This window comes from Peromyscus eremicus, chromosome 18 (assembly GCF_949786415.1).
Source record: "Peromyscus eremicus chromosome 18, PerEre_H2_v1, whole genome shotgun sequence".
In the NCBI taxonomy this organism is placed as follows: Eukaryota; Metazoa; Chordata; class Mammalia; order Rodentia; family Cricetidae; genus Peromyscus; species Peromyscus eremicus.
Genome location: NC_081434.1, coordinates 30,060,075 through 30,073,028, shown reverse-complemented (window position 1 = coordinate 30,073,028; position 12,954 = coordinate 30,060,075).

Here is a 12,954-nt window from a genome sequence, read left to right as displayed (position 1 = left end):
ATTATTTTCTAACCTATCAGAAAATAATGAAGATTATTATATGGGTTACACCCTGAATTAAACACTAATGGCCATTTAACTCTTTCATATGTAGGTGGTTACATGATACAGGATGATGGAACGTGGAGCTCAGAGAAACATGGAAGCCACTCATCAGAGTTTCCTCCAGGCTTTAGGCCTGTGATACCTTAAAAATTTTTGACAATATAAGATAACTTAATGGCTGGTACTAAAAAAATGGCTGTTTAATGATTGTGTCTTCAATCTATCAATCTGACATAGACATCGTTTTCACTGGATGGATGTCAAGATGTGCCTTGGAATTTTGGGATTTTGTTATTTCAAATGCAATGTTTTAAAACAAGACCTGACACAGTTAGCACAATTTCTAAAGTCAGGAAAGCCAGATCCCAGTTATTTTTTAAGCCTTTACTTGTAATTTTAAAGTAAATTATTTTTAAATATTCACGGTATGCAACTTTTAAACAATACAGTAAGACTAAATTATTAGTTTGTTTTACTTTGGAGTCAGTTAATGGACATTAAAGCCGGATTTTGGATGCTATGATTATGTTGTCCAGTAGGTGGGGATTGTGTACTCTTCTTCTTTACCAGGGAGCAAGGAACCGGGGGAGCCAGAGGGACCAGAGAGTTTTCAAACTCTAGTTGGCCACGTCAGAAATCTACATTTTTGCAACTGCAGCTACTTTGTGCTCAACAAATCTTTTTGGACACAAATACATCTGATTTTGTCAAGGAAAAACCTGCCTCCTGTTTTAGGTTGGTTTAAACATTTGCAGTTCTTTATTAAGTTTATAATGCTCTTTTCTATTTTAGATCTTTGGCTAATGTCATTTATTATTTTTTTTTACGGTTATTGTGATCTATTTTCACTTAACCTTTTAATTAAAGCGTGTAAGCCACATACAGGCATGTATAGGCTTTTTATGAACACATCTTCCTTATAGTCCAAAGCCAGAAGAATTAATCTTTTAGACAAGAGGACTTTTTTGAAATAAAAACAGGAGGCAGAAAGCAAGAGGAAACTAAGTTGGAGGGATTCTCGTAAGACAGGAACTAACAGAGTTGTGCTGAAAGCAAACATATACACCCACAGACCTAACAACTGCCTTTTACAGAGGAAGAAACAAGAGTCCCAGAAACCTGGAAACATGCGTGCGGTGGGATAGGATTGAAAACTTCCTTCCATCCTCTGGAGAGACTTCACAGGATTTGTCCAAGTGATGCAAATCTAAGCCCGAGGAAGCACAACTTAGGTTTTGATGGGTGGAATCTCCCTGTATTGATTCTTCTTTAGGGGTCATTTATTATTGACCACAATGCTGTCTTAGAATCCCAGAGATGAATACGATCACTTGTTCAGCATACAAGGTATAGACCTGTGCTGTGAAACACAGCACCGTTTAATCATGGGACTCCTGAGTGGAACTCTAAGTTAATTTGATTTAAGTAAAATTATGAATTTATTTCTCTTGTATTTGCTGTATTCCAAGTGGTTAGAAGCCCCATGTAGTTTACGGCCATCATATCAGAGAGGAAACATGTAGGTAGACATCTTTTTTTTTTTTTACCATACAACTTATATTTTCATCTTTTATTTTTGAGATTAATATAATTATATCATTTCTTCCTTCTCTTTCCTTCCTCCAAACCATCCCACATGCCCTTCCTTGCTCTTATTCAAATTCATGTCATCTTTTCCTTAATTGTTGTTCCATGCATATATGTTTATGTAGTATATTGATATATATTCCTAATTATAACCAGCCCAGGCTGTATACATATGTTACTCATATGTATGCTTTCAGAGCTGGCCATTTGGCAATGGATAACCAATCAGTATTCTTTTCCCTGAGGAAGTCTGTTTCTCCCACTCAACATTCCTTAGTTGTCTGTAGTTCTTTGTGTAAAGTTCAGGCCTTGTGGGCTTTCTCCATCCATTTTGACAAGTCTGTTGTTGTTATCTTTGCTCAGCTCATGGTAGTGAGGCTTTATGGGTATAGCTTGTAACACTATCAAGAAACTCCAAATAACAACAAGGATCTTATGTGATTCAATTCCATCTTCCACAATGTTCCCTGAGCCATAAGTGTGGGAGTGTTTTGTAAATGTATGCATTGGGACTGGGCTCAAAATCTCAATGCTAGACATGAGAAACCCTCTTTTCAGTTGTTGGTCAGAGCTGTCTAAGAGATTCCCTAAACATACAGCCTATTGCTATGTATTACCCTTGGTTCCTTCTGTAGAGGCAAAAGTTAAGTCCCTATTCCTAAAGACATCATGCACTTCAGAAATAGGACCCAGAGGCCCTTGAGATTTTTATGACCAGAAAGCCTGCTCCCTAAGGACTGGTTTACGTGGTACCAGAAGGAGCCATGCAAGCCTCCAAAGTAAACAGAGTTTGCTATCATTGCAGAAATTTTCCCTGAATAACCTTGTTGTAGATAACTAACTGTGGAGGTCATGGAGAGCCTGCCACACAAAGTCAAGGGCACGTGTGACACTCAAGTCAATGGAAAATCATTAAGTATATTTGTTTCATAGCTTACTTAGGTTCAGAATCAAATTTACAACCATCTGTGAACAGTAATCAAGCCTTACATCCCTCTCTTTCCCTCTACTTATCCTTTGGCCTTTTCAAGGGCTGTTTCACCTCGAGAGTCGGGTGAGTTTATGGAATCTTATTTCTTTTCTCTTGTGTACATCTGTCAGTTTTATTTCAAAGTGTCTGCTGAGTGCCTGATGTGCAACAGACATTTCAATAGGCAGCTCTAAGGCCAAGATGCTGTGTAACAAAGAATAAGCTCACTGGGTCAAACGCATATCTCCAGAGCCCCATCAACTATTGGATGTGACCAGAGCAAAGGAAGCTAGCATAATTGTGCTATTAAGACAAGGAAACAAGGTCTGGGGCATTAAACACTATGTCCAAAATAAAAGACGACTTTTCAAAAAATATCCTCAGACTGGAATCCATGACTGTGACTTCTAATATTTATGCATTTCCCCCCCCCCTCTGTTACCAACCCCAGAATGGAGATTGGTTTGTCCTGACATCCTTATGTCTTTAGACATTTGCTAAGGAGCCGTCATACAACCCATGTCTGGCATACACAAACAATCTTTGCAAGTCCAGCTATTAGAATTTCCTTATGTAAAGAAGGAATAATATTTGTGCTTTAATGTAAACTTGTTTGAGTCTCTGAATAAACTCTAGAAGGCCTCTGTATGGATCTCATCTGTGCTTGATGTTTTGTCAACACTTGAACTCTTAGCTGTTTAGATACCATAAGTGAAAATTAAAGCATACACACATATTGCTCGGCAGATGAACGGGATCACCCAGTTTGTGGGAAATCAGTCTAGGATCACTGACATACATCTTTTCAGTTTGGACACTTCTGCCGTTCTGCATAGAAGCATGATTCATTGAGCCATGCTTAAATCCAGATGTTATCCTAACTCTAGTTCTTATAGATAATTCTGTTTATAACCGCAACAGCTGTTATAAACTGTGGATGCACCAACACTGTGGGGTTCCAGATACCATGTCTACTTGTTATTCTTTTTGTCACAAATTGCTCTAAAATGAGATGGTATTGTATCTACTTTCATAAAATAAGCCTAGGAGAAGGTTCCGGTAATGATGCAGTGTTTTCTTATCCCAACCAACAAATTTAACAGACAGGACTTCACCTATGGAGACTTTTTTTGAGAACCTTGTCCAGGTCTCCATGGACCACTGCCTAGTCCCAGAATCCTTTTCCCTTCTTCATAGGCTTCTGCCAACACAATCCTGGGCAAAGTAAATAAATAAACAAAAAAAGCCTGCTTTCAGTGGGTCCTATGTCTTTCCAACTCACCAATTTTAATTTGTAAAGCTTTCCTCTGTATGTCTGTACCTCATATATTCCTCTCTCAAGGCCCCTTCTTACTCTTTTAGAGTTCACATGTTTGAACTTAACTGGCAAACATCCATTCTTTCTCTGATCGGTGTATAAGGCATAGTGAGTGGACAGAGAAGATTGCAAAGGAGAATGCTCATTAGCTCCATGATGGGCAGATGGTTTATCAAACTGGTCGCTGATGCTCTCATTTGAAAAGCTAGTAGAAAAAAAATCAGAAACGAAATGTCTATTGCTCTCATTTTTTTCTCCCACCCCCTTTTAAAGAACCTCTTACAAGAAGTGTGGGGAGCCTGGAACTTCATTTTGCCTTAGATTACCTGTTGGGGCATGAATCAAAGTATTTTCTGGAAAATGTTACCACAAGTGGGGATTTTAGAAAAAAAACTCTGGTCAATAATAAAATTTATCATTTTCTTGTGGGTTTGCATGACTCCTTGCTTAGACATTTAGAGCTGGACATTTTGCAAAATACATTTTGGTAACAGCTACAAAAATAAGGGAAAATCTTCTCTGTTCAGCTCAATAGTGGATCTGTAACATAGCCAGGTATCCAAGCCCACATGATAGACACCTCCATATTCTAGAATAGTCTGAATGTAGTCTTGACTATTCTGAAAACTGTAAGCATTACTGAAGTGGCATCTCATTTCAGCTGGAAGCGTGAGTGTTTGCTCTGGCTTGGACATCTCAACAGAGTGAAGGAATACAGAGGAGACTTTTTCCAGGCTGAGCCTCTAGCTCACACATCTGCCCCACCTCTCAAAACCACAAACTGCATTTTACCTATCTAGCCCTGGATGTTTTAAGAGGAATATACCTTATATAACTTCACTACAATAAGATATATCCTTCTCAGTATTCACACAGACTTTATGTGCCTTTCTGTGATTCCAATGCTGAATTATTACACTAAATGATTTTGAAAACCAGGTGTCTGGACAATCACTTTAGGAACATTTCTTCCAAATAAAATTCATTTCTTTGGTCTGTGTAGCAGCCCGCTCATTCTATATGGCTAAGGCATCAGTTCAAGTCTTAGATGTACAATTCAGTTTTGGTGGAGGTGTAGGCTCACATTTCTCTGGAGATTCCAACAACATGTGTTGATGTGCTTACCTCTTTATTACACTTCTGCTCTTTGTAAGGAAAATGTGAAGACCCTCAGTGCACAGGATTTTTTGTATATCTTTAACATGAGCAAAGCCTTAGCCATACACAGTTAGAGTACAATAACTATCCCCCAAACATACATTTAATCAAGCTACAAAGATTGCTTTGAAAAATTCCTTTTTAGCAGTAGAAAAACAAGATAGCAAATGAAATACATTAATTTTCATTTACTCTTGTATTTGTGACAATTGGAGGTTAAATTTAGAGCCTAGCACGTACTAGGTGAGTGCTCTACCATTAAACTACGTCGCCAACCCTGCTTTTGTATTTTTGAGGTAGGGTCTCTCTAAATTGTTCGTTCTGTTCTTCTGGCTCAGCATTCCATTTAAAGGGATTGCAGGACTTCAGGTCTGACTTGGAAATATCAATACTGACCACACAGCTTTACATTCAGTATATATGTGTTGTTTGTTAATGAGTCATGAAAGTCCTACTATTTCTGGCACGATACTTGGCAAAGGCAATTTCTTCTTATCAACTAATGTGTGATAGTTGAGCTATAATAAACCAGAAGCCAAATGGGCACTAAGTGACTTAGAGTAAGACTCCCTGGTATCTATTACATAGTATGGAGACTGTAGGCCTCCAGACCTTAGCACAACTGACTCCATGACTGTGCCAGCATTCAGGCTATAAAATTGACAAATAGACAGCACCATCTGTCAAAACTAAAACAAAGGCCTAATCCATCAAAGTCCATACATAGTTCTTGGGAAAGTTTCTAAATGTACTGACCTTGCTTTTTGGCTTCTGTAGTTCTGCTTTCTGGCTAACTGTTCTTGCTAACTGGAGTATGTCAACCTAGAATATGGTTTTTGTGCCTAAAAGCTCACCCTGAGAAAGGCTTGGGGCTTCACTGGGATCCCAAACACCCACTGATTGCCAAGTAGCTAACAAAGATTTCTGTTGGTTTAAATCTGGGTCTGAGTAGTCTTTTCTGGTGGATACCCCACAACAACATTACTTAAGTAGCTACAGTTTCTAACTTTTCATTCCTCAAATTTAGGAGTTGTACAATCACTGTTTTCTGGGGTCTTTCCCAACAAAACTTGGAGATTAAAGGGTGGCTAGGAAGCTATAATTTTGCTTGAACTTTTCCAGATTAAAAGAGAGACATAGTTCTAAACAAGCTCATACTGGCTGAAGTACAGGGAAATTCTATGCCAAATGCTGTTTTTTTGTTAATATGAAAAACAAATCTTTATTAAAAATTAGTGTCACTGAAAATATTCTTTTCATTTTGCCATGACTGAAAAATGTTATTACGCTCACATTTTTAAATCTCTTGACCTCATAGCCTGTTTTGTTCTTTGTTCTTTTTAAAAGACTTCAGGTTGTTTTCTGTTTCTCTTTTGTTTTTTGAAAGAAAAATATCCAGCATACCTAGACAATGGTTGAACAATTTCCCACCTACCACAGGTATAGTTACATTAAATGCCTCACAAATTAAGCAAAATATTGGTGGATTTAAAATGATGTGGGCAAATTCTTTTTATTTACAAACATCAAAAGAGACATTGTCTTTTATCTCTGAATATTTATAAGTCCAACACCAGCTGAAGTCATGGAGGCATGCCCATCTGTTTATTTATTTATTTATTTTTAATTCATGGTGTCAACGGTTTAGAAGTTTCCAGTAAAATCCAGAAATGAAGGCATTCTTTGGGGATGTAGTCAAATCCAGCATTCCAGCCAGATCTTACAAACAAACAAAATATTTGGTTTATGTTCCAGAAGGGTTTGAATCACGCAGTCAATTTTTGTAATTTATGCGCGTGCACGTGCGTTTAAGTCAGAAGCAAAAAACTAAGGCAACAACATGTATCTTGATGCCTGTGAAGACACTGATGGCATAGAGCATAGCTGGCAGTGTTGACTGTGGATATGCTATCAGCATGAAAGAAGATGGAGGCTGGGAGAATCATCTTCATTGGAGCAATACTTCCTTGGATGTGGTCAAGAGCACAACACTTTGAGGCTTATCACAGTGTGCTAGAATTTTCCCTCCTAGTCTAGAATTTGAACCCCTTCCGTGCCACACCTGTACTCTAGAGGGCTCTTCCCTGCACACTGCCTCCTCTGTCTCTCTTTCTAACTGACTTTGAATGCTTGGAATTGGTCAATGGCTCCTAGTGGATCTAGGAAGCCATTTCTTTGTAATTTAATTCCAAGCAAATGTCAGTATTGCCATTTCTTCCAATTGTCACTTTGGTTTTGTGTGGAAACAGTTTACCCCTGAAGCTAGTTTCTGGGTGCTCCACAATCCTCTATTCCTCCTTTTTACAACTTATACAGCTCAGCAATATATTAATGGCTTTCATATGAACTATCTGGAAGGAATTATATGTGCTGTTAAGCAAGACTCTAAGCAATAAAAATGACTGTATTATTTAAAAATAGAGACCCAAAGTGCAGCCTAGTAGTACATACTTCTAATCTCAGCATTCATGAGGAAGAGGTTGAAGGATCATGAGTTGGGCCATCCTGAGCTACATGAGTCCCAGATCAGCCCGAACTACATAACATATCACTGTATCGGAAACAGAAGACAATAAACATAAATCTAAAAGTAGATAGCCACATGCAGAGAAAGAATTTGAATAATTATTTAATAGTTCATTTAAAAATCATCTCAAAGAAACAAAAGACTTAAGTTTAAATCCCAAAACTACCTAAACAGTTAAAGAAACCATAATGAAAAGATCTACAACATTGGTCTAGATAATGAATTCTTACACATGATTGCAGAAAACACAGAAAACAAAGACAAAACCACACACATGAGGTTATATCAAACTAAAAAGCCATCTTGACACGGGATGGATCAGCATCTGGAACTTTGAGAATGTCTATCATTTGTAAATTATGCAGTCTGTGGCACTTGATTATAAAAGCTGTTAGAGTTTATATCTGTAATCTACCTTAATTTGTCCCTAGTTGGTAGCTAGGAGGCACTGGAAACTTTGAGAGGCAGAACCTATTTGAAAGAGACCAATCATGGGTGTTTTGTCTTGGAGGATGTCATGGTTAACAGGCTCTTCTCTTTCCCTTTTCTTGGCTTTCTGACCACCAATGAATGAGCAGCATCCCAGCCTACATGTGCACATGACCACAGTGTTGTGTCCCAGCAAAGGACTAAAAGTAATGAAGCCAACTGACAAAAACCCTTGAAACTGAGAGTCAAAAGGAATCTTACCTTTTAGACAGGTTTTTCTCTGAGACTGTGCCATGACAGAGGAAAACTGACTAACACCAGGCTTTCCTTGCCAAAGACTATTCAAGGTGAGAAGTGCCAGTGAGGATGTGGAGAAAGTATACCCTTTTGTCTTGTGGAAATGTAATCCTTACACTAAACAGTGAGTATATGCCTCAAAAACTTGAAGTAAAACCTCCACATCAAGCAGCAGTCCCAACAACAGATACATATCAAGAGGTGGTGACATTAGTTTGTCACAGAGACATCTGCCCTTGTGTGCTTACTACAGTACTGTTCACAGTATACCTCAAATAGAGACAGCCTAAGACATCCATCAGCAGGTAAGTCCATTGAGAAAATGTGGTACATACGCAATGAAGTACTACCCAGCTTTCAATAACAGAGGGAAATCCTATTGTTTTTGAAAATGTATATGAGCATGGAGGACATTAGATTAGGTGAAATAAACTATCTATAGAAAGACTAACAATATATGATCTTACTCATCTAAATAAGAACAGTGGTTAGCAGAGACCATGGGAAATGGGGACAATATACGGGGGGAGGGGCAGTATTAACTCTTTATGTTTGCTTACTTTCTTATCTATTCAACATCTAAACAACTGGGTGTTTTAGATTTCCTTTTTGGTTCTATTTTTTTTAAAACTCATTTAATCAGAAAGTTTCAAAGATTCAAATATTTGCAGATGACGGATATTTTGTTGCCACCTTTTCTTTTTGCTGTTTTTCCCTTTTTTATTAATTCTTCTCTCTTCTATTATATCCTGACAGAAGTCCCCCCTCCCTCCTCTTCTCCCACTGCTCCCCTGCAAAGCCTCTCTTCCCCAGATCTACTCCTCCTCCATTTCCCTTCAGACAAGGGCAGTCCTCTTAGAGATGTCAACCAAATATGGCATAACAAGTGCTTCGGATATTGTTCTGTGTAAATAAAACACTGATTGGCCAGTAGCCAGGCAGGAAGTATAGGCGGGACAATCAGAGAAGAGAATTCTGGGAAGTGGAAGGTTGAGTCAGAGAGCCACCATGACAAGCAACATGTGAAGATGCCGGTAAGCTACGAGCCACGTGGCAAGGTATAGATTTATAGAAATGGGTTAATTTAAGATATAAGAACAGTTAGCAAGAAGCCTGCCATGGCTATACAGTTTGTAAGCAATATAAGTCTCTGTGTTTACTTGGTTGGGTCTGAGCAGCTGTGGGACTGGCAGGTGAGAGAGATTTGTCCTGACTGTGGGCCAGGCCAGAAAACTCTAGCTACAAACAAGTTATAAGACCAGGCATATCTCCTTATATTAAGGCTGGATAAGGCAACTCAGAAGGAAGTAAAGGTTCCCAAAAGCAGGCAAAAGAGCCAGAGACAGTCCTCACTCCCACTGCTAGGAGTCCCACAAGAACACCAAGCTACATAACCATTACATGTATGCAGAGGACCTAGCTCAGACCCCTGCAGGCTCTGTGATTGTCAGTTCAGTCTCTGTGAGCCCCTACGAGTCCTGCTTAGTTGATTCTGTGTGCCTTGTTCTTGTGGTGTCCTTGACCCCTCTGGCCTCTGCAATCCTTCCTCATCCTCTTCCTCAGGATTCACTGAGCTCCACCTAATGTTTGGTTGTGAGTCTCTGTATCTGCTCCCAGGAGTTGCTGGAGGAAGTTTCCCTGATAACAATTATTCTAGATGCTGGTCTATGAGTTTAGTAGAATATGATTAGGAATCATTTCATTGACTTTTTTTTTGCCAGTGGAATTTGGTTTTATCCTAGTTCTTTGGGCTAGCTAAAATCTAGTTCCTGGACCTCCAGGCAGTTTCAGGCCTGGGCTCCCTCTCCTGGCTAAGACCAAGCTTTCAGTCCAAAGAAAGATCCATCATACAGTAGAAAGTTATTCAATTTCTGAGTTTGTAGGTTTTCTGCTGTGGAAATCCAGCTTTAATCCATGGAGGTCTCCAGCTTTAATCCATAGTGGTCTGACAGGATGCAGGGGGTAATTTCAATTTTCTTGTATCTGTTGAGACTTGCTTTGTGACTGAGTATGTGGTCAATTTTAGAGAATGTTCTGTGAGGTGCTGAGAAGAAAGTGTATTCTTTTGTGTTTGAGGGAAATGTTCTGTAGATCGCTACTAGGTCCATTTGGTTCATGTGTGTTAGCTCCAGTATTTCTCTGTTTAGTTTTTGTCTGGCTTATCTGTCCATTGGTGATAGTGGGGCATTGAAGTCTCTCACTATTAATGTGTGAGGGTCGATGTGTGATTTAAGCTTCAGTAGTGTTTCCTTTACAAATGTGGGTGCCCTTGTGTCTGGGGCATAGGTGTTTAGAATTTAAAAATAACCCTGGTTGATTTTTCCTTTGAAGAGTATGAAGTGTCTTTCTCTGTCTCTTTTGATTAACGCTGGTTCAAAGTCTCTTTTGTTAACTATTAGAAAGGCTACACTAGCTTGTTTCTTATGTCCATTTGCTTAGAAATTCTTTTTCCAACCCTTTACCTTGAGCTAATGTCTATCTCTGACACTGAGGTGTGTTTCCTGGATGCAGCAGAAAGATGGGTCCTGTTTTCCCATCCATTCTGTTAGTCTGTGTCCTTTTATTGGGGAACTGAGTCCATTGATATTGAGAGATATCAATGGTCAATGATGGTTAATTGCTGTTATTATGTTGGTGGTGGTGGTGGCAGTAGTGTGTGCTATGGGTTGTTTTTCTGTATGTGCTAAAAATGTGTTGCTCTCCTTGGTTGATAATAAAGTTGTTTGGCTAATGGTGCAGCAGAGTAAGGTTAGGTAGTACAACCAAACTGAAGATGAAGATGAGGAAGGGTGGAGTCAGGGCAGATGCCAGAGGGCACTGAGGAAGACATGTAGAAAATGAGGTAATGGTCACAAACCATGTGACAAAGCATAGATAAGAAATATAGGTTAATTCAAATGTAAGAGCTAGTTAGTAATAAGCCTGAGCTATTGGCCAAGCATTTATAATTCCTTTTTTTCCCCCAGAGCTGAGGACTGAACCCAGGGCCTTGCACTTGCTAGGCAAGCGCTCTACCACTGAGCTAAATCCCCAACCCCAAGCATTTATAATTAATGTAAGTCTCTGTGTGGTAATTTGGGAAGCAACTGCCAGGTATAATTGGGTAGACAGAACAGAAAGCTCCACCTCTGGTTACGTGTGTGTGTGTGTGTGTGTGTGTGTGTGTGTGTGTGTATGTGTGTTTCCCTTAGCATTTTACTGATGTGAGATTATTTATTTGTCTGTATTTTTGTGGGTGTAGTCAATCTTGGGTTGGAGTTTTCCTTCTAGTAACTTTTGTAGGGCTGGATTTGGGGATAGATCTTGTTTAAGATTGGCTTTTTTATTTTGTTTCGTTTTTTTTTTTTGAAACAGGGTTTCTTTGTGTAGCTTTGGCGCCTTTTCTGGAACTCACTCTGTAGACCAGGCTGGCCTTGAACTCACAGAAATCTATCTGACTCTGCTTCCCAATCGCTGGGATTTAAGGTGTGCGCCACCACTGCCTAGCTGAAAATGGCTTTATCATGGAATATCTTCTTTTCTCCACCTATGGTGATTGAAAGTTTTGCTTGATATAGTAATCTGGGCTGGTACCTGTGGTTCTTAGAGTCTGCACGACATCTTTCCAGCCCTTCTGGCTTTTAGAGTCTGTTGAGAAATCAGGTGTAATTCTGATAGGTCTGCATTTATATGTTACTTGGCCTTTTCCCTTGCAGCTTTTAATATTCTTTCTTCATTCTGTGTGTTTAGTGTTTTGATTATTATATGATACAGGAACTTTCTTTCCTAGTTCAATCTATTTGGTGTTCTGTAAGATTCTTGTAACTTTATAGGCATGTCCTTCTTTAGATCAGGAAATTTTTCTTCTATGATTTTGTTAATATTTTCTGGGCCTTTGAGCTGAGATTCTTCTATTCCTATTATTCGTGAGTTTGGTGTTTTCATGGTGCCCCAGATTTCCTGGATGTTTTGTGTCAGGGTTTTTTAAACTTAACATTTTCTTTGACCAATTTATGTGTTTCTTCTATCTTATCTTCTACACCTGAGATTCTTTCTTCCATCTCCTGTGTTCTGTCGGTGATGCTTGTATCTGTAGAACCTGTTCACTTACCTAGATTTCCCATTTCCAGGATTCCCTCAGTTTGTGTTTTCTTTGTTGCTACTGTTTCAATTCTCAAGTCTTCAATAGTTTGTTTGTTTCCCTCAACTGTTTGTTTTTTTCTTGGTTTTCTTTAAGGGATTTATTCATTTTCTCCAATCGTTTGTGTTTTCCTGGATTTCCTTAAAGGATTTATTCATTTTCTCTTTAAGGGCCTCTGTTATCATTATGAAACTGGTTTTCAGGCTGTTTTCTTGTGCCCCAGCTGTGCTAGAACATTCAAGGCTTGCTGTAGTAGGATGGCTGGGCTCTGGTGGTGCCATATTGCCCTGACTCTTGTTGAATGTGTTCTTGCACTGGCATTTAGGCATCTAGGTTTGGGGTGATGATAGGTCTAGATACTGATATCTGAGTTTGTCTTTGTTGGGTGAGTGTTTTGTTACTTTGTTTCTGTTTCCTCTCTGATCTTCTTGCTGGAGTGGCCTGTGGTTGAGTAGAGGGTTTCTGTCTGAGTTGGGGGCTGGAGTTCTGGCAGCTGGCATGGC